This window comes from Microcaecilia unicolor, chromosome 3 (assembly GCF_901765095.1).
Source record: "Microcaecilia unicolor chromosome 3, aMicUni1.1, whole genome shotgun sequence".
NCBI classification, from domain to species: domain Eukaryota; kingdom Metazoa; phylum Chordata; class Amphibia; order Gymnophiona; family Siphonopidae; genus Microcaecilia; species Microcaecilia unicolor.
In genome coordinates, this window is record NC_044033.1 from 333,330,656 (window position 1) to 333,357,621 (window position 26,966).

Genomic DNA, 26,966 nt, shown 5'->3' on the forward strand with positions numbered 1-26,966 from the left:
ATGTCGAGTCACTATCGAAGTTCTTAACCTTACATTGTGAGTCCTTGGTCTGTTTAGAAGAACCTGATCCCATTTCCACTCCTTTGTTGACTAGAGGTGTAGATTTCGGCGGACACGTTAAAAATTCTAGCTGGGGGGGAGGGGGAATTTGCTGCATCCTGCTGTTCAAGATGAGAGACGGACCGGTAGTAAAGATTTGAGACCAATCCCATTTTGCTGTCCCTTTCTAGATGTGATCGGGTTTTTTTCCCTCTTCAGTTGGTAAGGGATGTGCGAGTATAAGCTAATACTGTGGAACGCTTTGGTGTATTTTCTAGCATGGCACTAGTCTATGCCGAAACCTTTCGCGGCTCAAGGGGAACAGAGGGAAGTACAGTACTGTACTACGCAGTACACACATCAGCAGAGCGCAGCAGCAGCGTTTTCGTCGCTTGCGTACTCTGCTTCTCGCGACGCTTTTCCCAACCCTGATGACGCTCTGACGTCACGAGCTGAGGCGCGTTTCGTCACTTCCGTTCGAGTCTGCGCTGTTCTGGAGATTTCTGTGCCCAATTTGCCCATAGTGCTTTCTCTGTGCTCTGTTTCGGAAGGACGTTGGGAAATGGCGGCAGTGCTGTGCGAGGGCATTTGACTCTTTCGGCTACAGGTGAGAGAAGTGGTTTATTGCGGGGATGAATACGGCGCTTGTGGTATGTGTGTGTTGTTAGTTATTGTGCTGCGCTCGTTGGTGGTCGTCTTGTTCTCTCTCACTTCGGCATTCCCCTCAAGAGTCCGCGCGCTCTTCCCGCTTTCCCTCTGTGCTCCTCCGCCTCTGACCCCCCCCCCCTCCCCTTGGTCGTGCGGTGAGCTTGCGCTGGTGCTCGTCTCCATGGGGAGGGACCAGGTACCGCCTAGAATGCGTGAGAGAGTCTGCGGTCTCTGTCGATCCATATCGTGACTAGCAGACTCTTCCACCACATTTCTCTGTTTCTCCCCGGGAAGATCAAAGTCTCCTGTCCGGAGGGAGTTTCTGGGCCAGTGCATGTAGTAAGTACAGTTTTTCCCCTTTTAATCGTAGGTTTACCGGAAAGCCACAGCACACATGAATTTACCATACTGGATCACACCACACACAGGTCCTTCCAGTTTAGTATCCCGTTTCTAGCAGTGGTTAAGCCAGCTCACAAGTATCTTGGCAAAATTCCAAAAAGTACCAAGATTCTTTCTGTTCTCTGAGACTTTATATTGCTTCTATAAATAAGCAGTAGCTTTCCTTTGGTTTATTTTAACAGTTCATGGACTTTAAATCCAGTAATGTATCCAAACTTCTTCTTTTTTTTTTTTTACACACACAGCTTTTACTGGTTCTTCTAGAAACCAGCCCCAGAGCTTAACTGTGCATTTAGTAGAACAGTATTTTCTATTTGTTCTTAACTTCATGCCATATACCTAGTGTTTGTACTTTTTGAAAGTGTAAACAATCGATGTGTGTGTTTACCCGTTTCATGTGAAGAGATTCACCCAAGGTGGTGTGCCTGCCACTCAGCTTGACATTTAACTTACAGTTTTGTTAACAATGTAACAATAGTAAAATGACCAAATATAAGCATAAATACAATCAGTGAGGTAAAAGTGGAGATGGTAAATTTAAAAGCAGTGTCAAGTGTTTACTCGTGGTCTGTTAGAATAAGGCTAACATTACAGTATCAAATATGAACATTTATGCATTGTAAGACAAAAATATAAAATATACGCAGCTGACATAATAGGAGACATGGAAGAACGTTAATACTTATGATGACAGCACAATACAAAAGAAATGCCTTATTAAGTACACACACATTGGAACATTCAGATAACAGATATGAGGCTAATGTTTTTCATACAATGAAACATCTTAAATTGGTAACTGAGGGGGCAAATGCGGTTGAGATATAAACTGGACAGCATAGTTTCATACACAATCATTGGGATAAATACTAGGTGGTTAAACTGAAACAACTTACATGTACCGTGATGTGAAAAAGCACTCCTCTTTGATCTTCCCTATTATTGTATATATGACAAACTGAATGGTTTCTGATTTTAAACAAAATGTAATATTAAAAGGACCACGAGTAAACACTTGACACATCTTTTAAATTACTTTAAGAAATAAAGGGCCTCTTTATTAAGCCGTGTTAGCGGTTTGATAAGAGGCCTAAAGTTATCTAATGCCCGTATCAGCATGTGAAAAAGTAACTGCCCCCTAAAATTAATAACTGGTTGCACCACCTTTTAGCAGTGATAATTGCAACTAAAATACTTTCTCTAGTCTTTCACATCACTTAGCCCACTCTTTTTGTAGAATTGTTTTGATTTTGACACATTTGTAGGCTTCCGTGCATGAATTGCTGTTCAGGTCCTGCCACGGTATCTCTGTTGGGTTCAATCAGGAGTTTGACTAGGCCAGTGATGGCGAACCTATGGCACGCGTGCCAGAGAGGGCACGCAGAGCCCTCTCCCTTGGCACGCGCACCAGTCGCTGTTCCGCTCCGCCCACTCTCCCTCCCTTTGTCCGAGTACCAGGCGGGCCTCCCTCCCACCAAGCACCACGCCGCTTGCCCTCGCTCCCTCCCTCTTCCAAACAAGCATCAGCCCACCCGTCCTCCCTCCCTCCCAGCACCACCCCCTCCTCCTCCTCCTCTGCAGTTGAAAAAACGTACCTTTAAGGCAGCGTCGGCAGCGGCAACGTAAAGCATAGTCTTCACTCTGCGCGCTTCCCTTTTGTCTCGCTCTCAAGCTCTGGTCCCGGCCATGAGGGTGGGACCAGAGCTTGAGAGCGAGACAGAAGGGAAGTGCGCCGAGTGAAGACTACGCTTTTCGTTGCTGCTGCCGACGCTGCCTTAACCCGGTACGTTTTTTTCAATTGCAGAGGAGGAGGAGGACGGGGCTGTGGTGCTGGGAGGGAGGGAGGAAGGACGGGCGGGCTGATGCTTGTTTGGAAGAGGGAGGGAGCGAGGGCAAGCGGCTGGGTGGGTGGGAGGGAGGTAGGCCTGACGCTGGGTGCTGCTGGGTGGGAGGGAGGCCTGATGCTGGGTGCTGCTGCGTGGTGGGAGGGAGGGAGGCCTGATGCTGGGTGGGTGGGAGGATTAATGCTTAGTGCTGGGAGGGAGGCCTGGTGTTGGGTGCTGCTGGATGGGAGGGAGGGAGGCTTGATGCTGGGTGGTTGGGAGGGAGGGAGGCCTGGTGCTGGGTGGGAGGCCTGATGCTGGGTGGGAGGGAGGGTAGGGGGGAGAGGAGGGTGGCTGGACATTTGTGGCTGGAGGGAGAGGAGGGTTGCTGGACATGGATGGAGGGCAAGAAATGAAAAAAGGAGGAAAGTAAAGAAATAAATGGATGCAAGAAATGAAGCCCTGGAAACGGAGTTAAGAGAACAGATAGAGAGCAGCAGAATCAGCGATTAGGACCAATATGAATAGAAAAACAAAATCACCAGACAAAGGTAGAAAAATATCATTTTATTTTCATTTTAGTGTTTGGAATATGTCCAATTTGAGAATTTACATCTGCTGTCTTATTTTGCACTGGGTATACTGGAGCTGTAACAACTTAAATGATTTATAATGACAGAAAATCATGTTATTTTGTTGTCCTATACTAGTATAATATTTTCAATGATGTCTGTTTATATGCGCCATGGCTGGTGTAAGGGGGTGTGGCTATCATAGGGGTGGAGTCATATGTAGTGACCCCGCCCATAATGAGTACCGGCACTTCGCGATAAATAATTAGATTTTGGGTTGCTGTTTGGGCACTCGGTCTCTGAAAGGTTCGCCATTACTGGACTAAGCCAATCCGAAACTTTTAATTTTGTTTCTCAGCCATTCACATGTAGACTTGCTTTTGTGTTTTGAATCATTGTCTTGCTGCATAACCCAATTATGCACCAGCTACGGCTCATGGATCAATGACAAGATATTTTTCTTGAGAATTTCCTGGTAACATAGTAACATAGTAGATGACGGCAGAAAAAGACCTGCACGGTCCATCCAGTCTGCCCAACAAGATAAACTACTACTACTTAACATTTCTAGAGCGCTACTAGGGTTACGCAGCGCTGTACAGTTCAACAAAAAAGGACAGTCCCTGCTCAAAAGAGCTTACAATTTAAACTCACATGTGCCATTTTTTGTGTGTACCTTACCTTGATTTGTACCTGTCTTTTTCAGGGCACAGACCATATAAGTCTGCCCAGCACTATCCCCGCCCCCCCCCCAACCACCCGCCCCACCTCCCACCACCGGCTCTGGCACAGAGCGTATAAGTCTGCCCAGCACTATCCCCGCCTCCCAACCACCAGCCCCGCCTCCCACCACCGGCTCTGGTACAGACCGTATAAGTCTGCAATTCATCTCCATGCTGTCTTAATAAAATAATAGATAATGGCAGGCCCATCCAGTCTGCCCAACAAGATAAACTCATTACATAAGGTATGATGTGATACTTCATGTATACCTGATCTTGATTTCCCTTAACCATTTTCAGGGCATAGACCATATAAGTCTGCCTGGCACAGTCCTTGTTCTAAAACTTCGAAGCCCCTCTCCAACCCATCCAAATCTATTCAGCCACGATCAGGGCACAGACCATAGAAGTCTGCCCAGCACGGCTTTGCTTCCCGATTAACAGTGTTGCCATCTAATCTCCAGTAAACTTCTTTGGCTCCTTTCTTTCTATACAGGATTCCTTTGCATTTTTGAATTCCATTACCATTTTCATCTCCACCACCTCCCATGGGAGGACATTCCAGATATCTACCACTCAGTGAAAAAATACTTCCTGACATTAGTCCTAAGTCCCCTTCAACCTCAGTTCATGTCCTCTAGTTTTACCACCTTCCCATCTCTGGAAAAGGCTTGTCTATGGATTAATACCTTTCAAATGTTTGAACCTCTGTATCATATCACCCCTGTTTCTCCTTTCCTTCAGGGTATACATGTTCAGGCCATCAAGTCTCTCCTTGTATATCTTGCTACACAAACCCCATATCATTTTCGTTGCATTTCTTTGAACCGCATCGTCTTTTTACACCCTTGGTAAGATGCGGCCTCCAAAACTGAACACAGTACTCCAAGTAAGGCCTCATCAATGACTTGTACAGGGGCATCAACGCTTCCTTTCTTCTGCTGGTTATACTCCTCTATATGCAACTTAGCATCCTTCTGGCCGCGACCACAGCCTTGTCACATTGTTTTGCACCTTGAGATCCTCGGACACCATCAACCCAAGGTCCCTCTCCTGAACTGAGCTTACCAATCTCTCACCTGCTATGTGGTACATGTCTACTACTACCATGTTTGATTGTTGGTATGATGTTTGTACTGTGGAATGCTGTATTTGCTTTAAGACATAAAGGGAGTTGTTTTGTCCAAAGTGTTTCTCTTTTGACTTGTCCATATAACATTATCTCAAAAGGCATTTGTCAAGAGGTGTGTTTTTCAAGTGTGAAATGAGCAGGATGTTTTGTGACTTCTCAGGTGAGTTGCCGCTGTGCGCTTGGAGTAATTTTTGCAAGTTGGTCACTCCTGGGAAGATTCACCACTGTTCCAAGTCTTCTCCATTTGGAGATAATGGCTCACACTGTGGCTCGGTGGAGTCCCAGAGCTTTAAGCTTTGTAACCATTTCCAGACTGATATATTTCAGCAACTTTATTTTTTCATCTCTTCTACAATTTCCTTTGACTGTGGCATACTTTCTTATAGAAGCTTTGTTGTTTTTACAGGGCTGTTTGCAATTGAGCCTGGCCATGCTCCATCATCTGAATCAAATTATCTGTTACATTTGTTCAGTTTGATAATGGGGTGGTTACTTTTTCAAATGGGTGCTAGTTTGGATAGTTTTGTTCCTTAAATGGAGTAATAACTTAAAAACTGTGTTGTGTTTACTCAGGTTCCCTTTGTATAATATTTTTGTTTGCTTAAGGATCAGAAACCATTCATTATGACATATATGTAATAATTGAGTCTTAAGTTTGGCACAGCCCCTCTGGGAGTGAGTCCCAGAGAGTGGGGGCTACTTCATAGAAGGCTCACTGGCAGGTATACTACCATGGAATTTCTTTTGATAAGGTTTAGAAAGTGATGCTCTTTGAGACAACCTTGGAGAGCTAACTTATTTTTTTAGGTACTCTGGCCCATTTTATGGACCTTGAAATCAGAGTTTTATGTTTGGCCCTGTAAAGATACTGGTAGCCAGCATTGGTTTTGCAGGAAGGGTTTGATGCTGCAGCACAACTGATATAGAGCTGTGATGCAAACATTTTGATTTGACCAATGTACATACAGTACGTAGTCCAGTTGTGACATCACAGCATGGACTGCTGTGGCCCGGCTTGTGTTTAATACATGAAGAGAGATTCATAAGCGCTGCAAGTGATATAAACATTTTCTTTCTTAAAATTGCTTGATTCCACCACCCAAGGAGGTTTAATAACCTCCTTGACACCATCCTTGGTGAAGGCTTCACAGCCCAGAGGTTTACAGTAAAACAAAATAAGAGATAGATGTTCAGGATAAAGATAAAATAAAGGAAAGGAGAAGGGAGATAGAAGATACAGAAGGGTGTTTGAATTTGGAGGATGAAGGTAAGTGATGAGACTAGCAGTATTCCAAGATTCCTGACTCAAGTAATAGCATGCCCCTAGCAGAAAAGGGCAGCAAAACAGGAGCACATTATGCTGTGGTTTTAGGAGGAGTTCATACTTCCCAAATGGTCTTTTGAAGTCGGGTACCTGTCACTTGTGTTAGGAGCCCATACAATTTGTTCGCTTGGGTTCAGGTTCATTGTTGTTTTGTTTGCCTATTTCTGAATTGTTTTTAGTCAGTGTATTGAACATAAGTAGGTGATGACAATAATAACAATGTAGTCCAGATATTGAATGTAATAGAGGCATTATGATATTCTTTTTGTTTTCTTTCTTTCCTAATAATTCCTAACATTGGTGATGACTCCTATGTGCATACCCTCTTATGGGGGTGACACGAAACAGTTGTCCATCTTTTTATTCTTGCTCTCCCCCTAGCCAAAAATGAAATACTTTCTTTAGATAAAAGGCTGTAATTTATTACAAGAGAGAGCCTTTGTGTTATGTGGCTTTCTTCTCTTCTAGAACACACCTCCAAAGGGCTGATGTAATAGCCCATGTGTTAGAATGGTGCCAGGAGTTTCAGTTCATAAGGCTGAAGAAAACTTAATAGCATGCAAATTACCACAGAGCTAAAAATATGCACTGAAATTAAAATCATTGTACCCCACTACAGTAACATGCTACTCTTTACTGTATCGAGTGGACTTCTCTGTTCCTGTCAGAGCATGATCCATTCCCTGTTCAGAAATTGGGGGTTGGCTCACCACTCATAAGAGAAAACATATGTTTCTCTTCTTAGGCTGTCTTGATTAGGGCACCCCAGCACAGAGGTTCTCAAGCAGAGAAATCTCCATTGCTGTCACACATCCATTAAGCAACAATTATCTGGCTCTGGGGAGGTATCCAACAGCATCCTCTTTGTTAAGCTTCCACTTGGCACAATAGAGCTAGTGGTGCATCCTGACAAGGGAAGTTCCCTTATTTGGCAGACTGACTCTCAAATAGTATGTCCCAGTGCCTCCATTTTGCTAGATGGTGGCTGGCAAAGAGAATGTGCTGGCTCACGGAGGTGGGTGTATCATCATCATAGGCTATCTGATCAAGGGTCCCCTTGTGCTGAGTGCCCTGAACTAGGTACACTCTGCTCCTCTGGGGTTTTCGTTCTCTTACTTGGGCCACCAGAAGAAGTCAGGGTTGTGGACCAAACAGGAGCTGAAGTGCTGCACTTCACTTTGAATGATCCTGTGCTGCATCTTTCCTCTGGCATTACAAAGAGAATAAAACAGCACCAGAATTTGGTGTGTGTTTTTGTACCAGGAACTGTTGAGGATTTTTCCATTTTGCATTCATAATGTTCTGCCTTTAGTGCAGTGGTTTTACTTGATTTTTCCTGTGCTAAAAAAAAATCTTTCTGTATCAGTAAACAGAGAGAGAGAAAAAAAAAAACACGATAGCATATAAAGACTGTATGGCCTGACCAGTCAGCTCACATCTATACCAACTACTATTCTCGAAGGACAAGCAGGCTGCTTGTGCTCACATGTGAGTCGACGTTTGCGTCGGCCCGGGAACCAGCATTTTGCAAGCAAAATATTTATAAAACTCTTGCCAGTCTTCTGATGCGTGTGCGCGGACCAATTTCCCGCCCATCGCGTGAGCGTTCCCCCTCAGTTATTTTTTCTCCGCATTGAGGTGCAGTCAAGTTTTTTCACCGCTCCTCTCAGGCCCGGGGGGCGTCAAGGGATTCAGCACCCGAGAAGCGTCGGTGCCGACCGGATCGCTATCCCTCTATTCAGGAGGTACCGCTGCGTCGGTCTAGCTGCCCGGTACCTGCTCCTGAACCTCGACAAATTCTGCCACCGGCTTCATAACTGACCCCGCAGCCTTGTCCGACGGTGGCTCTCGACGAGCACATCAGGGCCCTGCTTCCAGAGCTTCTGGAAGGGTTGCTGCGCCTGTCTGCTTTGGTGTCGGGTGTGCTTGTGCCTTCCATACCGTCTGGTGCAGCGGCATCTGGCCCTTCGCCTGTGGTGAGGTCCCCGACCTCGGTGACGCCTGCGGCATCAGTGTCAGCTGCCACCCAGGTCGACAACCCATTGACGTCGATGGAGGAAGCTTCACCGGAGTCCCAGGCGGGCGTCGACTTCTCAGCACCGCCATCGAGGGCGTCGTTCCTCGGCGTCGAGGCAGGCTCAGTTTCGGACTGCTCTGAGATCCGATACTGAAGATGAGCGTTCGTGGGAGGAAGAGGAGGATCCCAGGTACTTTTCTTCTGACGAGTCCTATGGGATTCCTTCTGAACCTTCCCCTCCACTAGAAAGGAGACTTTCTCCACCGGAGAGTCTTATCATTCACCTCCTTTGTCCGGGAAATGGCTGCGGCTATTCCCTTCCCTATGGAGGTTGAGAATGAGCCCAGGGCTGAGACGCTCGAGGTCCTGGATTATCCTTCTCCGCCTAGAGAGGCTGCAAAGGCTCCTTGCATAATGTACTGAAGGAAGTCCTTATGCAAAACTGGTCGTTCCCTCTATCTAATCGTGTGATTATGCGAAACTGGTCGTTCCCTCTATCTAATCGTGTGATCCCGAAAAAGACTGAATCCCAATATCGGATCCATGAGGAGCCTGAATTAATGAGGTCTCAGCTACCTCACAATTTCATGGTGGTGGACTCCGCTCTCAAAAGAGCCAAGAGTACTAGGGACTATGCCTCGGCGCTCCCGGGCAGAGAATCTAGAACCTTGGACTCTTTTGGGAGGAAGGCGTATCAGGCCGCTGTGCTCACTGCCAAAATCCAAACATACCTGCTCTTCATGAGCATCCACTTGCGGAACTCGGTGAAGCAACTGTCTAGCTTGGATGATACACTCCCTCCGGAGCAGGCCGAGCCTTTTCGCCAGGTGGTCAGGCAGCAAAAGGCATGTTGAAAATTCCTGGCCAGGGGTACATTCGACACTTTGATGTAGCATCTTGAATCACTGCCCAAGGTATAGTGATGCGCAGACTCTCATGGCTGCGTGTCTCTGACCTGGATCATTCGGTCCAGCAGCGGATGGCGGATGTTCCTTACCAGGGGGATAACCTTTTTGGTGAGAAAGTAGAGGATCTAGTTGACCAGCTCAAGAAGCACAATGATGCTATGATTTCTCTGTCTCGCCAGGCGTCTTCTGCTACTACTTCCTCATCTGGGAGGTTTTTTAGAGGGAAGAGGAGTGCTCCCTAGGAACACTCCTGCTTCTCAGCAGCCTGTCAACCTCAGACCCAGCGCGCTCGTTCTCGTCAACAGCGTGCGCCTAAGGCCTCTGTGGCTCCCCAGCAAAAGCAAGGGACGGGCTTTTGAGTGGCTCCAGTTCAGCATAGCCTCAGTAAAAGTGTCTGTACTGGACGACTTGCCGTTTGGAGGGAGGTTGATATTTTTTCGCCAAAAGTGGCCTCTCATAACCTCTGACCGGTGTATTCTTCAACTAGTCCAGTCAGGATACACCCTCAATCTGGAATCCAAACCTCCAAATTGTCCACCGGGAGCTCATTCTTACAGTTCCCAGCACGAACAGGTACTTGCAGAGGAACTCTCCGCCCATCTGAAGGCCCAAGTGGTCGAACCTGTTCCACCAGGGGAAGAATGGCTGGGATATTCCAAGTACTTGTGCAAAAGAAAACAGGGGGGATGCGTCCCATCCTAGACCTAAGGGCCCTGAACAAATTTCTTGTCCAAGAAAAGTTCAGGATGGTTTCCCTGGGCACCCTTCTTCCCATGATTCAGGAAAACGATTGGCTATGCTCTCTGGACTTAAAGGATGCTTACACACACAACTCGATCCTTCCAGCTCACAGGAAGTATCTTCGATTTCGGCTGGGAATACAACACTTTCTTTTGGCCTGGCAACTGTGCCGAGGGTGTTTACCAAATGCCTAGCTGTAGTTGTAGCGTCGCTACGCAGACTGGGAGTGCATGTGTTTCCCTATCTTGACAATTGACTGGTGAAGAGCACCTCGAAGGAGGGTGCTCTGGAGTCCATGCGAATGACTATTTGGGTGCTAGAGCTACTGGGGTTCGTCATAAATTATCCCAAGTCCCATCTCACCCCAGTCCAAACATTGGAATTCAGTGGAGCTCTGTTGAACACTGACAGCTCGAGCTTATCTTCCCGAGACAAGGGCAGGCAACCTTCTGTCCCTGGTGTCCATGGTTCGAGCGTCTCAACGGGTCACGACTCGGCAGATGTTGAGACTTCTGGGGCATATGGCCTCCATATTTCATGTCATGTCCATTGCATGTCTACATATGAGATTAGCTCAATGGACCCACGCTTCCCAGTGGTTTCAAGCTGCGGGGGATCTACAGGATGTAATCCAACTGCCCACCGGCTGTTGGAATTCTCTTCACTGGTGGACGATTAGATCCAATTTGACCATGGGACGACCATTCCAAGTTCCTCAGCCACGAAAAGTGCTGACGACTGATGCATCTTTCCTGGGGTGAGGAGCTCCACACTCAGGGACCCTGGTCCTTTCAGGAAAGAGATCTGCAGATCAACCTCCTGGAATTAAGAGCGATCTGGAACGCTCTAAAGGCTTTCAGAGATCGGCTGTCCAACCAAGTAATCTTAATTCAGACAGACAATCAGGTTGCCATGTACTACACCAACAAGCAGGGGGTACCAGATCTTGCCCTCTGTGTCAGGAAGCCGTCCAGATGTGGCTTTGGGTTCGCCTTCATGGCATGTTTCTCCAAGCCACTTATCTGGCAGGCGTAAACAGTCTGGCCGACAGGTTGTGCATGATAATTCAACCTCACGAGTGGTCAATGAACATGGGCGTATTCCGCAAGATCTTCCGAGCGTGGGGCACCCCCTTGGTGGATCATTTTGCCACTCAGATCAATCACAAGGTCCCTCAGTTCTGTTCCAGGCTTCAGGCCCATGACAGACTAGTGTCAGATGCCTTTCTCCTACATACCTCTAGTAGGGAAGACTTTGCTGAAACTCAAGCAAGACTGCGGAACCATGATCCTGATTGCACCCTTCTAGCCGTGTCAGATCTGGTTCCCTCTTCTTCTGGAGTTGTCCTCCAAAGAACTGTGGAGATTGACTGTTTTCCAACCCTCATCACCCAGAACGAGGGGTCGCTTCTGCATCTCAACCTCTAGTCTCTGGCTCTAACGGCCTGGATGTTGAGAGCGTAGAATTCGCCTCCTTGGGTCTTTCAGAGGGTGTCTCCCGAGTCTTGCTTGCTTCCAGAAAAGATTTCACAAAGAAGTGTTACTTTTTCAAACGGAGGATGTTTGCCATCTGGTGTGACAGCAAAGCCCTTGATCCTCTTTCTTGTCCTACACAGACCCTGCTTGAATACATACCTTCTACACTTGTCAGTCTGGTCTCAAGACCAACTCCGTAAGAGTTCATCTTAGTGCGTTTAGTGCTTATCATATGGAGTGGAGGAGTGGCCTAGTGGTTAGGGTGGTGGACTTTGGTCCTGAGGAACTGAGTTTGATTCTCACTTCAGGCACAGGCAGCTCCTTGTGACTCTGGGCAAGTCATTCAACCCTCCATTGCTGCAGGTACAAATAAGTACCTGTATACAATATGTAAGCCGCAATGAGCCTGCCATGAGTGGGAAAGCGCGGGATACAAATGTAACAAAAATAAATAAATAAACCATCAGCGTGTAGAGGGTAAGCCTATCTCTGGACAGCCTGTAGTTAGCTTCATGAGAGGTTTGCTTTTGTGAAAGCCCCCTGTCAAACCTCCACCAGTGTCATGGGATCTCATCGTTCTCACCCAGCTGATGAAAGCTCCTTTTGAGCCACTGAATTCCTGCCATCTGAAGTACTTGACCTGGAAGGTCATTTTCTTGGTGGCCGGGCCTTGGTAGTGCATGTACCTTATATCAAGTTCCATCACAACAGAGTAGTCCTTTGCACGCGCACCCTATGTTCCTGCCAAAAGTGGTGTCTGAGTTCCATCTGAACCAATCGTCTTGCCAACATTCTTTCCTCATCCTCATCCCCGTCCTGGCGAAACACCCTGGACTGCAAGAGAGCATTGTCCTTTTATGTGGAGTGGACAAAGCCCTTTAGACAGTCCGCCCAGTTGTTTGTTTCTTTTGATCCCAACAGGAGGGGAGTTGCCATCGGAAAACGCACAATTTCCATTTGGCTAGCATCTTACATATCCTTCACTAATGCCCAAGCTGGGCTGACTCTGGAGGGCCATGTCACGGCTCACAGTGTTAGCCGTGGCTGCTTCAGTGGCTCACTTAGCCTCCATTGAGGAGATTTGCAAAGCTGCAACGTGGTCATCAGTCCACACATTCACATCTCACTACTGTCTCCAGCAGGATACCAGATGCGACAGTCGGTGCTGCAGAATCTGTTTGGGGTTTAGAATCCAACTCCACCCCCCCCCCCCCCCAGGCCCATTTTTGTTCTGTTCCAGGCTGCACTCTGTTAGTTGTTTATAGTTTCAGGTCAATCTGTTATGTCCTCGCCGTTGTGAGGCCCAATTGACCAATGTTTATTGTTTTGAGTGAGCCTGGTTGCTAGGGATACCCCACTTGTAATAAGCAGCCTGCTTGTCCTTGGAGAAAGCGAAGATACATACCTGTAGCCAGGGGTGTGCTGGTAAATTGTTAACAGGGGGCTCTCTCTCGCCAGAAAAGTAAAAGAGAATTCAGGAGGGGCCCAAGCCCACATTTTGGGATCCATTTGTTGAAGTAGCCATGGAGAACCGGCTCCCAAAATTCTTAAAAACTTAACAAACGGCTCTCGAGAGCCTGTGAGAGCCTGCTCCAGCACACCACTGCCTGTAGCATATGTTCTCCGAGGACAGCAGGCTGATTGTTCTCACAAACCTGCCCACCTCCCCTTTGGAGGAGTTTTTTTTTTTTAAATTAAACTGAGCAGGAACGCTCATGTGATGGGCGGGAAGTCGTCCGTGCATGCGTGGTTTGCGCGCCAGAAGGCTCTGGCAAAACTTTTTAAAGATTGCCATTTCCTGGGCTGCCATGGACGCCAACCCACATGTGAGAACAATCAGCCTGCTGTCCTCGGAGGATACCTGCTACAGGTATGTATCTTCGCTTTTCCTTGGAATGAAGAGCAAGAATAGCATATGAACATCAAAAGTAACTGATTTTGCTAAAGGCTAGCAGAATGTATTACATTTGGCCTCCAAATGGCTTATTCCTTGTCATAAAGCAGATGAAGCCATTACGTATGGGTTGTGTCCATCAACCAGCAGTGGGAGATAGAGAACACTCAACTTTTCGCAGTGCCTCATGGCCAGCCAGCTCCACTGCCTCTTCAGTATTCTCTATCTCCCCAAGCAGGGTGGCTGCAGCTTCTTCAAGCTCCATCAAAAATCTGCCTGGGGGTGGCTCCTGGCTTGCCAATTGTTAGCCGGGGTGTTAGAGGCTATAGCAGCTTCACTTTGAAGGCACATAGGTTAGCCCTTTCCCTGCCTTACCCATGCCCCCGTGGATGTGGACATATTAGCTTGCTTTTCCCTGTCCTTTCCCACTCAGTGGATGCAGGCACATTGGTTCGCCTTTCCCTGCCTTTCCCACTCATCTGAACCTCCGGAGTTCTTATTACCTGTGCTTTCCTCACAGCGTTTAAAAAAAAAAAATGGAACGGAGGTTTTCCTATGATTCTTCTATGGGACCGGAGCTGTGATACTCGGTCCGGTGAGGTAGTAGTGTTTTCTAACTCCTCCGGGGTGGGCCCGCGATTGGGGCGTTTTTGGTGCGAAACCGCCATTTTGAATTTTCCCTCCGTTTTCGGCGATGTCTGCAGAGAATGTAAAGCGCTGTTCCCGGTGTGGCAAGCGCAAATCAGCAGCGGGGCTCTGTAAATCGTGCTGTACAGGTGTAAGAGCCGGGCCGAGCATGGCGAGCGATGATTCTTACTGCTCAGAGCTGGCAGCGGACGCCATTTTGAATTCTCCGCATGGCGCGGCCTCCGTGGAGACGGAGAGCCCGGGGGGGTGGGGGACCTCGAATTGAGGCTATTCAGGGAGCGGCTAGCCCCGGACGGGATCTGGGTGCTCAGGGCGAGTTTTTCTCACCTGATTCTGTTGTTATTGCATAAAGCATACATGCTGAAAAGAGCTCTCCCTCAAGGGTCGTCTGAAGCCCCTTCTATTGTCCCCGCCCCCCTGGTGGATTCTGGCCCAGGACTGCCCGCTGAGGCTATTTTCCCTGATAATTGGCATAAAGAAAAGCGTAGAAGGGCTAATTCCCCTTCAGATTGTGGTGCACCTCCTTTTCCACCCCCGTGGTTGGGCTGTGAGGATTTGGAGAATTCTGGCAGGCCTTCGTGGTCTGAGGAGCCAGAGTCAGGTGCAGAATTACCACAGGATCTGGATGATCCCTCCGCGGTGAGGATTTTCCACCGTGATGAGCTGCCAGCGCTTATTTCAGATGCCCTACAGGTCCTTTCTATTGAACAGCCTGACAGTGGCACGGCCTCCTCTGTGAATCCTAGGATGGCTAGTACCAAAAAGCCTGCTCGAGCCTTTCCTTTGCATGACTCCATCCAAGAGCTTATTTTTGCTCAGTGGGCTGACCCCGAGGGACCTTTGAAAGTTTCCAGGGCTATGGGGCAATTATACCCTCTGCGTGAGGAGCATTTGGCTCGCTTTGCAATGCCTAAAGTAGATGCCCTAGTCACTGCGGTGACAAAGAGAACTACCCTCCCTGTGGAAGGAGGAGTTGCCCTGAAGGATATACAAGACCGTAGGCTGGAAGCAGCACTTAAATGGTCTTTTGAAATTGCAGGTCTTACTGTTCGGGCGTCTGCGTGCAGTTGTTATGCTGCTAGAGTCTGCCGGGCGTGGTTGCAACAGGCAGTGGAACAGCCCGGAGATGGAGCGGAGCCCTTCTCGGATGTGGCTCCGCGGCTGGAGTCGGCCTTGTCCTTTTTGGCTGATGCCCTTCATGATATTGTCAGAGCTTTGGCTAAACAAGTGGCAGTAGCAGTGGCGGCTCGCCGTCTTATTTGGCTACGACATTGGGCAGCGGACATGGCCTCTAAGCAAAGGTTGGTGACGTTGCCCTTTCAGGGCCTTCTCATATTTGGTGAGGAGCTGGGAAAAAAATTGTTAAAGGCCTGGGAGATCCTAAACCCCAGCGCTTGCCCGAAGATAGGCCGAGGTCTTCCTCCAAGGGCCAGGCGGTCCACTCCTCTTATAGACCTCGCTTCCGTGAAGCTAGAAGGTACCGCCCGGGGCGATCTGCTGGGTTCACTTCTCATGCCCGTTTTTCAGCAGAGGAACTCCTTTCGCTCGGACCAGCGTTCCGCGGCCACCGGCTCTAGGCCTGGAGTTCAGGGGCGACCCTCTCGATGGTGCGCCGGCCCCCTCCTCGCTTCCTGTCGGAGGACGTCTTTCCCTCTTTGCCGAGGAGTGGGCCAATATTTCCTCAGATCAGTGGGTTCTGGACCTGATCAGAGATGGCTACAGAATAGAATTCAACGCCCCAGTAAGAGACGTGTTTGTGGAGTCCCGATGCGGTTCTGCCGCCAAACGGGCAGCGGTAGAGGAGACTTTGCAAGGTCTGATTCAGTTAGGGGCCGTGTCCCCGGTACCTCCCGCCGAACACGGCTACGGCCGATACTCCATCTACTTTGTGGTGCCGCGAAAGGTGGGTCTTTTCGCCCTATTCTAGACTTAAAAGAATTAAACAAGTCCCTGAGAGTGCGGCATTTCCACATGGAAACCCTGCGCTCCGTCATTGCTACGGTACAGCCAGGAGAGTTTCTCACGTCTCTAGACCTGAAAGAAGCTTACTTGCACATACCAATTTGGCCCCCGCACCAGAAGTTTGAGGTTTGCGGTGTTGGGAAAACATTTCCAGTTCCGGGCCTCGCCACAGCTCCCCGAACCTTTTCGAAGGTACTGGTGGTAGCAGCTGCTTTGCTCCGGCGAGAAGGTATCAGGGTTCACCCATACCTAGATGACTGGCTCATCAGAGAGCTATCAAGCTACAGCCAGAGTGGTCTCAGTACTTCAATCTCTAGACTGGGTCGTCAATATGGCCAAAAGTCACCTGACCCCTCGCAATCTCTAGAATATTTGGGGGCCAGGTTTGACACAGACTCGGGCTATGTATATCTACCCAAACTAAGGCAGTGCAAGCTTCAGAATCAGGTCCGTCTGCTCCTGAGGATGCCCCGCCCGCGAGCTTGGGACATTGTCCAGCTGCTGGGATCGATGACAGCCACATTGGAAGTGGTGCCGTGGGCGAGAGCGCACCTGAGACCTCTACAGTATTCCCTACTTCAAAGATGGCCTCCAGTTTCTCAGGATTATCAATGCAGACTTTCTTGGCTCCCTGTGGCCCGACTCAGCATGGGGTGGTGGCTCTCAGACAGCATGCTGCGGCGAGGAATGCCGCTGGCGCTCCCCGATTGGTGTCTAGTAGTGACAGATGCAAGCCTGAAGGGCTGGGGCGCACATTGCAAGGGGAAGCATGCCCAGGGTCTATGGACACCCGAGGAGTCGGAGTGGTCCATCAACCGCCTGGAGTTGAAAGCGGTGTTTCAGGCGCTTCTGGCCTTTTAAGTGACCCTGGAAGGATTGGCTGTCAGAGTGATGTCGGACAACACGACAGCAGTGGCCTACATAAATTGACAAGGCGGCACTCAGTGCAGAGCACGGGCCGCGCAGGCCGAAGAGATTTGCCACTGGGCCGAGCTGTGTCTTCAGTTTCTGTCGGCAGCTCACTTTGCAGGTCAGAGCAACGTGCAAGCCGATTATCTAAGCAGGCATCAGATCGATCCAGCAGAATGGGAACTAGCAGACGAAGTATTCCTGCAGATATGTGCCAAATGGGGCAAGCCCGTGATGGATCTTATGGCGACAAGTTCAAATGCCAAAGTCCCATGCTTCATCAGCAAACGGAGAGATCCTCGCTCGGCAGGGTTGGATGCCTTGACTCAGCCCTGGCCTCCGGGCCTACTATATGTGTTCCCTCCGTGGCCCTTGATAGGGCGCGTGCTCCTGCGGATGCGGCTGTACCCAGGAGAAGTGGTCCTCATCGCCCCGGATTGGCCCAGGAGGCCTTGGTATGCGGACCTCCGACAGATGCTAGTGTAGGCTCCCCTTCCTTTACCTCTGGTACCAAACCTGTTGTCACAAGGCCCGGTAGCCATGGAGGACGCCTGCCGCTTTGGTCTTATGGCATGGCGATTGAGAGGGCGCAGTTGAGGGACAAAGGCTATTCAAACACAGTCATTTCCACTCTCCTGCAGGCCCGCAAGCATTCCACGTCCGTGGCTTATGCCAGGATTTGGCGCCAGTTTGAGTCGGTGTGCTTCAAAAGCGATGACACCCATGCGGGCTCCTGTCTCTCCGATTCTGGACTTTTTGCAGGATGGTGTACAAATAGGCTTGGCCTATAATTCCCTGCGGGTGCAAGTGGCAGCGTTGGCCTCCCTTCGTGGTAAGGTTGAAGGCGTGTCTTTAGCGGCTCATCCAGATGTGGCACGGTTTCTTAGTGGGTTGCTTCGTCTCCGACCTTCCGTGCTAACACCCTGTCCAGCTTGGAGCCTGGGGCTAGTTTTGAAGGCCCTGCAGGCTTCTCCTTTTGAGCCGCTTCGGCGAGCATCGGAGAAAGATTTGACACTAAAGGCCGTTTTTCTTGTTGCCATTACTTCAGCGAGGCGGGTGTCAGAGCTCCAGGCGCTGTCCTGTAGAGACCCATTACTGCAATTCTCAGAGTCCAGGGTCACGGTTCGGACCGTGCCTTCCTTCATGCCTAAGGTGGTTTCAGCGTTTCACCTAAACCAGCCTATTTTCTTGCCCTCCTTTGATAAGGAGGAGTTTCCAGAATCTTTTGGGCAGTTGCACCTGAGGACTCTGCTGCAGTATCTGCGAGTTACTATTTCTTTCAGGATCTATGATCATCTGTTGGTTTTGCTATCAGGTCCTCGCAGAGGGTCTCCAGCGTCTAAAGCCACTAATGCCCGCTGGCTCAGAGAAACTATCTTTTCAGCTTATCCGCTTGCCGTCCGGTCTCCACCTGTAGCCTTTAAGGCGCATTCTACCAGAGCGATTTCTTCCTCTTGGGCTGAAACTGGAGCACTCTCTCGTCAAGAGATATGCAGTGCAGCAACATGGGCTTCTAAGCTCTCTTTTGCCCGACATTACAGGCTGGATGTGGCTGCTAGGAGGGATGCGCGTTTTGGAGCACAAGTGCTAGCGTGTGGTGTGACCTGTTCCCACCCTATATAGGGATTGCTTTGTTACATCCCATACGTAATGGCTTCATCTGCTTGATGACAAGGAAGGGAAAATTAGGTTCTTACCTTGGTAATTTTGTTTTCTTTAGTCATAGCAGATGAAGCCATGAGCCCTCCCTGTATGACTGACTGTATGCTGTGAATCTGTTTCAGGTTCTGTTCTTGTTTCCTGAAGTTCCTTCCTTGGGAGAAAGTTGGAAAACAGTCTTCAGGATTCATGTTCACTTATAGGAGGATGAGTCCATTCCCTCCAGTTTATGTTTTGGAGGATGTTTATTCCCTCCAGGAGGTTGCGTGTATCCCCTCCAGTTATACAATAAGGAGGACGAGTTTATTCCCTCAGGAGGATGTGTTCTTTCCCTCCTTTTGAGTTTATGCCCTTGTTAAGGGGCCATCGTTCGCTGTGAGGAAAGTTCATGTTATTCCCATTGCGGTTTGCCATACTGCTTTGGAAGCTTCAAATACTGAAGAGGCAGTGGAGCTGGCTGGCTGAGGCACTGTGAAAAGTTGAGTGCTCTCTATCTCCCCCTGCTGGTTGATGGACACAACCCATACGTAATGGCTTCATCTGCTATGACTAAAGGAAAGAAAATTACCAAGGTAAGAACCTAATTTTCTCATTTTGCAGCTACCATGATAAAAAGGTTTTATTTTTAGGCCACAGTATGTTAAGATCTGAACCTTTCAAATTTGCTGCTATTGTTTTTACTTATGCTTAATACTTTAATGCACAAAAGAGATTCATAAGGTATAGTAAATACAGACAGCATATGGTATGCTTGGAAAGTTTTTAACCATCTAATGTTGTTGTTTTGGGGTTTTTTTTGCCACGATTTCTTACTGTGATTGACATTCTTGATATTCGAGGATCTTAACATATGAGTAGCCATACTGGGTCAGACCAATGGTCCATCTAGCCCAATATCCTGTTTTTCAAACAGTGGCCAAGCTGGGTCACAAGTAGGAGTGGCCTAGTGGTTAGAGTGGTGGCCTTTGGTCCTGGGGAACTGGGTTCGATTCCCACTGCAGGCACAGGCAGCTCCTTGTGACTCTGGACAAGTCACTTAACCCTCCATTGCCCCAGGTACAAATATGCTCAAAGCAGCACTTGTATGGCTTTCATACACGCATACAAGCTGTATGCGTGTATGAAAGTGGTATGTAGCTTTTTTTTTTTTTTCTTTTTCCAAACTTAACCAGTAGTACAAGCGCTTTTCATGGCACTCTGTAAAACCATCTCCCAACCCGACACCAATTCCTGACCCTCCCTCCCCAAATATATCCTGGGTGTCTAGCGGCACTGACTCCCATCAATTCCCCTAATATAAAAAAAAATATACGCTGGTGTTGTAATGATCCCCCTCCCGGTGAAACGTGACCCGACTCCCCCCCCCCCCCCCAGGCCACAAAAACAATCTCTGTACGTCATGAGGCAGGAGCGATGATGGCGCCCGGACACAGGAGAGAGTGGACATCTGCAAAATGGCAATACCCCACCCTGTGCGATGTAGCCTGTAATGCATTAGGCAGGGCCTTTTTGCTCTATAGGGGAGAAAATATTCCTTGTCCGAGCTAAACTGGCCAATTCAGTGATAAATTCTAGGGACTCTCTCCTAAGGACAGACCTGACAATTGACAGGACTTTGTTTTGCGGAACAGCTTTTTCAGGTACATCAGAAGCAGAAAGCCTGCGAGGGAATCCGTGGGACCGTTAGATCACAAGGGAGCAAAAGGGGTGCTCAGGGAGGACAAGGCCATAGCGGAGAAACTGAATGAATTCTTTGCTTCTGTCTTTACAGAAGTAGATGTAAGAGATCTGCCTGTACTGGAAATAGTTTTCAAGGGTGATGATGTGGCAGAATGGAAAAAAAATCTCGGTGAACCTGGAAGATGTACTGAGCCAAATTGACAAATTAGAGTAGTAAATCACCTGGACCGGATGATGTACATCCTAGGGTACTCAAAGAACTCAAGCATGAATTTGCTGATCTGCTGTTAGTAATATGTAACCTGTTGTTTAAATCATCCATAGTACCCGAAGATTGGAAGGTGGCCCATGTGATGCTGATTTTTAAAAAAGGTTCTAGGTGTGATCTGGGAAATTATAGACCAGTAGGCTTGACATTGGTGCCGGGCAAAATAGTGGAAACTATTATAAAGAATAAAATTACAGAACACGTAGACAAACATAGATTCCTTAGCATCCCTCCGGACCGGCCCAGGATTGGACTGATGGGTTGTGCTTGCCTTCCAGCAGGTGGAGACTGAGAAAAAACTCTGACTCTAGAGAGCCAATAGGAGCCCTGGTCATGTGACCCTAGCCTCAAGAATGACAGTATTTCTTCTCTGAACAGTAGGTCTTAATGTGCTTTGAAAAGAATGTGTCCTATGTAGTTAATGGCTCACCTGTGCATCCCATAAAACAATTATTTTTATAGTTTCATTTATATGGTGTGCTTTGTTTTTATGTTTATTTTGAATTTTAAAGAACTTTGGGGTCGTAGTAAGCCACAAGGTCTCACCATTTCTCTCATCCCTTTCCTAAAGAAGCAAAAACCCCAAAATAAAGCTTTAGCAGCAATGGATAATCTAATAAAAGAAAATACTGTTCACACAGTTTTGAAAAAATAACTAAATAGTCTGGTAACAGTATCAACACTTAGATGGAGGAGACGTGAGAAGGTCGGTTGATTGGCTCCAGTATCCACCTGAGAGTGGCGTCTGTAGTCGTCTGGGTGCGCTACTCTCCTTGCATAAAACTTTGCTGCTTATGTGGCGCTTGGCCATAGGTGCGTGCCCAGTTTTCACACAGACAGCGTCTGGTAGGATTGAACGAATGCTCAGTCTACATTGTTTCTGTTGCATTGTTAGAAAACAGAGGTGCAGAATGTTGCTGCAAGCTTTTATAATAAATTCAGTGTGCCTGAAAAAAAAAAGTGCGGTGCAATGCATTTTCATGGAACAACTTCTAGAAATGAAATGCACCACAAACATTCTTTTGTCAATTGTCATTTTACTACTGAATGGTTTGTTGCTAGTAAGTTTTACTCAAATGCGTGTTTGTATATACTAAAAAGTAGCAAAATAAGCTGTTAGCCTTTAAAGTTCATAGAGGAGTGATCATTGTTGCCTCTTTTCACTAAGTTTTATACTGAGTGGTTTTTGTAGCCAGTATGCTATTCTATATGTATATTTTGAAGCTGTACTCTAGTGGTTCCCTGCCTGTGGGTCAGGATCCCATAATGAGGTCACAGAAACACTTTCCTTGTCATCAATACCAGACCAGTCCAGACTAATGTGTTATGTCCATCCACCAGTGGAAGGAGACAGAGAAAATAGCTCCAAGTACTTCACCCTCTTAAGGGTACTGTGCAGCCTGGAATGTTCAGTATTTTCTCTGTCTCCTAGCGGCTGGTGGACGGATGTGCAGCTCCTCTTAGTGATGGCTGGCTAGCTCCTGTTCCAGCTCTGCTGTGTGACAGTTGAGCATGTGTGCTGGTACCCGAGTTTAGGTACATTAAGATGACACCCAGTGGTACTGGGTCCCTCATCTGCCATTTAAGGGATACCTGGTGGTCCTGGGTCCCTGCCCTCCCCTCTCTCGTCTGGAGCTTTTGGGGCTCTGCGGGCTTGGAGGTGACATGGAAATTGATTTTTCTTTCTGTTTTCTGGCAAGTGTATTTGCTTTCTCTGCTGCAGGGTCCTATATGCTTCTGAGACAAGCTGTTCCTGTTTAAAAAAAAAAAAAAGTGTACAGCTGAAACTCTTATAAGCACTATTTTTAGACTCTTCTCTGGGTTGTGGTTGTTGGGTGCTTGTTTTCTGATTCTTGGTCCGTCAGGGCATCAGAGTTTTTTCCTTTGGCGGGCTTTTGGATTTCTGGCCTCTTCTGGCTGCGAGTGCAGGGCATTCTTTTCTTTTCCTCACCGTTTGCATAGCAAACCCTTTTTCCTTAGCGTCCCTCCGGACCGGACCAGGATTGGACTGATGGGTTGTGCTCGCCTACCAGCAGGTGTGGAGACTGAGAAAAACTCTGACTCTAGAGAGCCAATAGGAGCCCTGGCCATGTGACCTTAGCCTCAGTATTTTCTCAGTCTCTCAGCAGGTAGGAAGTGAGCCCATTAGTCTCTCTCCTTTTCTCTTTAAGATATTACAGATCTCTCTATATAAAACGCACCTCCAACATTCTAATGAAGCCTCACTTACCCAACATTCTAAAAGTGAAGGGGGTGAGATCGCTTTGTGTCTGCCCCGCCCACGCGTCAAACGTGATGACGTCGAGGGCGGAGCAATGACACTCAACCAATCGCATCGCTCCGCCCTCAATGTCATCAAGTTGGACGCGAGGGACGAGCACACATCGAACACACACGTTGCTAGGGATTTTTGGAGGCTTCAAAACAAGTACGCACCTTCCCCTCGCCCCCCCCCCCCAAGGTCGCCTATTCAGTTCAACTCTTCCACTCTCAAAACACCCGCGAGCGAGGTCGCTGCTTCCCCCATTCCCCCCCCCAAAGGTCGCCTCTTTCAAAAACAACCCCCCCCCCCCGAGTTCGCAGCTTCCTCTCTCAAGCCCACCCTCCCCTGAGGTTGCCGTTTCACATATCCACCCTCCCCCCTCAAAGATCGCCGCTAATCTTAACAAAAAAAAAACACAGACAGCCTTCAGCCATTGGCTGTCTGCGCTGCAGCCACTCATCTCTCACTGCCCCTGGAGCACAGGAACACGAACTTCAAAACAACTTCCTGGTACCTGCGCTCCGGAGACAGAAAGAGGAGAGAGGAGCAGCAGCACAGCAAACAAATCAATGCATGAATGCTGCATGCACTGCCAGGGAGGCAGCACAGAAAAGAGGGAGGAGGGCTTGGGGGAGGGACAGCAGACTGGAATGTCGACGGTGAACACGGGGAGGAAGAGGAGCACAGAACGGGAAGGGGAATGCGCCACCTGCTTAAAACACTCACACATACACATACACACACACACACACAAACTCTTTCAAACACATACACTCACTCTGAGGGGGGGGGGGAGGGTGGCCTGGAACTTGGAGGCTGACTGGGGCGGTGAGAGGAGGGGAAAGAACAGTGGCACGGTAGGGGGAGGGGAATGCACCACCTGCTTAAAACACTCACACATACACAGAAACACACACACTTTCAAACACACATACTCTCTCCCTCAATCACTCACACACAAAGTCTACATATATCAAACGCACACTCACATTCTTACACACACACACTCATTCTCACACACACACAGCCTCACTCTGTCACACACACTCGCACATTCACTCACTCTGTCTCACACACACACTCTCACGATGAAACCATGCTAGCACCCGTTTCATTGGTCTCAGAAACGGGCCTTTTTTACTAGTATTTATAATAATTCTTCTGTGCCTGGAATCTTATTTAGAGGCTTGACAGGGTTTCCTTTCTCTTCTTTCTTTGACAGCCTCTGGGGTGTTAAACTCGGGTGTCTTGAGTCCACCCCCCTTCCTCCCCATCTCCCTGGCTTAGCAGGGAAGGGCCGTCCCTTTCTCTGGAAAGGTGTACCGTCTTTGGGAGAGGCAGTCTGCCACTTTTAATAGGCAGCTGCTTTAAAATAATTAAATAAAAGGAAATTCAAAGAAGAAGCCTTTCTTTCCCTAGACTTCTAACGAGCAGGCAGCTCCAGTGTTTTATTATGATTGAGGAGTTATAAAAAAACAAAACAAAAAAAAACAGAAGAAAATAATTGTGTCTATAACTTTAAACAGCGATTTTTATCATCAGATTTAATTTCCTCCATTTTCTTGCGTTTTGGCGGCGGCAGTTTAAAGAAACGGGGGGGGGGGGGAAGGCGTGAACTGCGTAAGCGTGGCCACCCGTTTTTTTTCGATATGGCTGAAAAGTTCAAAGAGCTGCTGTCGGTCAGCGTCGCGCAGTTCACGCAGCCGGAACGTGTAAATTTTGCTCGCCCTTCGAGGTTTCTTCGGGTCCGGTGCTGCCTCCGGTTTTTCGGGGCCTTTTTCGCCGGCTGTTGTTTCTTCACTGTTCCGCTGTGCTCCACTTGTTCGGAGGTGTCGGGCGCGCTGTCGACGATCGCCACAGGGCCAGTGGCGCGAACGGTGACCATTTTGTTTCTCCCTCCATCTTATCAGTCGGGGATCTCTCTGCTGAAGGTAAGGCTGCAGTTCAAAGAACAGTTCAGCTCCAAGATGTGTACACTTTTGTATGTGCTGAAAGGCGTATTCTAAAATGCACATCACACCAGCAGGCAATATTTGGTTGAAAGGGCTCCTTTCATATATGGATATATAACAAGCTTTTCTTGTTTTAACTTTCTATGTATCACGGGGCTGTTAACACTAGTTTTATCTGGTGCTCAGTTTATAGTAGCCCAGTGTAAGGGAGTTTTATTTTTTCCTTTGTCATTTTCATTGCCTGGTGGAAAATCTACATCTTATCATCTATATTAATAAATCCCACCTTGAACATTCTGAAGCTCACTCCAAGGCAGAGAAGCACAAAAATCCTGTAGTCTTCATAGGCTAGGACCAGTCACCCTCACTCATAGACCCGCCCTCAGCCACGCCCCATCTGTACATAAAACGCTACCTCAACATTCTGAAGACAACCTGCTGAAGCCTGCGCAAACAAAAAATACCACCGTGGAGAACAACCCCCACAGAACACCTGGGCCCTGGTCAGTCAGGCCTAGAAGAACATCGTATGTACAACGGCCCATGCGAGAACACCTGGGAGGGCGCAAGAAGCAAATCAAAAGTAAATGTGCCAGCAAACCAAGGAGAAATTAGATCTTACCTGCTAATTTGCTTTCCTTTAGTCCCTCCGGACCAGGATTGGACTGATGGGTTGTGCTCGCCTACCAGCAGGTGTGGAGACTGAGAAAAACTCTGACTCTAGAGAGCCAATAGGAGCCCTGGCCATGTGACCTTAGCCAATAGGAGCCCTGGCCATGTGACCTTAGCCTCAGTATTTGAATAACAAAGCAGGAAAGAAAGAAAGAGAACTTCTGTGCCTTATGGAATCCTAGCAGCCACAAATTCCTCTGCAAAACAGAGTACTAGAGCTCACCAGCAACTCTCACCAGAGAAGTGGTATGACTCACTTAAGGTTTCATATATATTCCATTAACTGAGCTCACCAGCAACTCGCACCAGAGAAGTGGTATGGCATATTTAAGGCTTTATATATATTCCAGCAACTGAGCTCACCAGCAACTCTCACCAGAGAAGTGGTATGACCCATTAAGGTTATATATATACCAGCTACTGAGCTCACCAGCAACTCTCACCAGAGAAGTGGTATGACACATTTAAGGCTTTATATATATTGCAGCAACTGAGCTCACCAGCAACAGACCCATTAAGGTTTTATAGATATTCCAGCAAGTGAGCTCACCAGCAACTCTCACCAGAGAAGTGGTATGGACCACGCAAAGTCTTTTATATATATATATATATATATATATATATATATATATATATACAGTATCATCTGTTTTTTGGGGTTTTTTTTTTTTAAACGTTCCACGTGTGGTAAAGGAACGAATACACTTCCAATCTTAATAAAAGAATCTAAAGAGTTGATAGAACATGGGAGGGGCCTGGTCCGGTCCAGAGGGACTAAAGGAAAGCAAATTAGCAGGTAAGATCTAATTTCTCCTTCCTTAGCGCCCCTCCGGACCAGACCAGGATTGGACTGATGGGAAGTACCAAAGCAGTAATCTTATGGGAGGGGCAGACATTGAGAACGCAGTAGAGTCCCTGAAAACACCCAAACTAGGATGAAGACCAAACCGAAAACTTGACGATCCAAGAGCCGCCAACAAACTAAACAGGATGACTACAAAGCAAGAAAACTGAAAAATCCAAGCGACGCTGAACATGTCCCCTACCAAGGGCAGCTATATATTGTCCCCTACCGCACTAGTAGTGCAGCGCAAAGGACAGAGTGTCGAGAAAAAACGACTGAAAGAAAGATGGCAAAGGTAGAGGCAGAGCCGCCTCAAAACAAAAAATCTGCAATGAATGTACCTCAGCTGAGCAAGTGGAAAACCGGTATCCTGAAGTACAATTCCTCCAGATATCCTAGAGCAACAGATTGG

At 48.0% G+C, this 26,966-nt stretch overlaps 1 protein-coding gene across 8 annotated transcripts in view; it reads left to right on the forward strand.

Annotated features, from left to right (window-relative positions):
• Window positions 1-528: 528 nt before the first annotated feature.
• The window catches only part of BCLAF1 (BCL2 associated transcription factor 1), a 247,097-nt gene continuing 220,659 nt past the window's right edge, over window positions 529-26,966 (forward strand). For 7 of the 8 annotated variants that reach the window (XM_030198433.1, XM_030198437.1, XM_030198438.1 and 4 more), the window contains exon 1: window positions 529-646. The gene's annotated coding sequence lies outside the window, so the exon portion shown is untranslated. Of the gene's footprint in view, window positions 647-947; window positions 1,027-26,966 lie in introns of those variants that run through there. The other variant, XM_030198434.1, reaches the window with a different exon arrangement.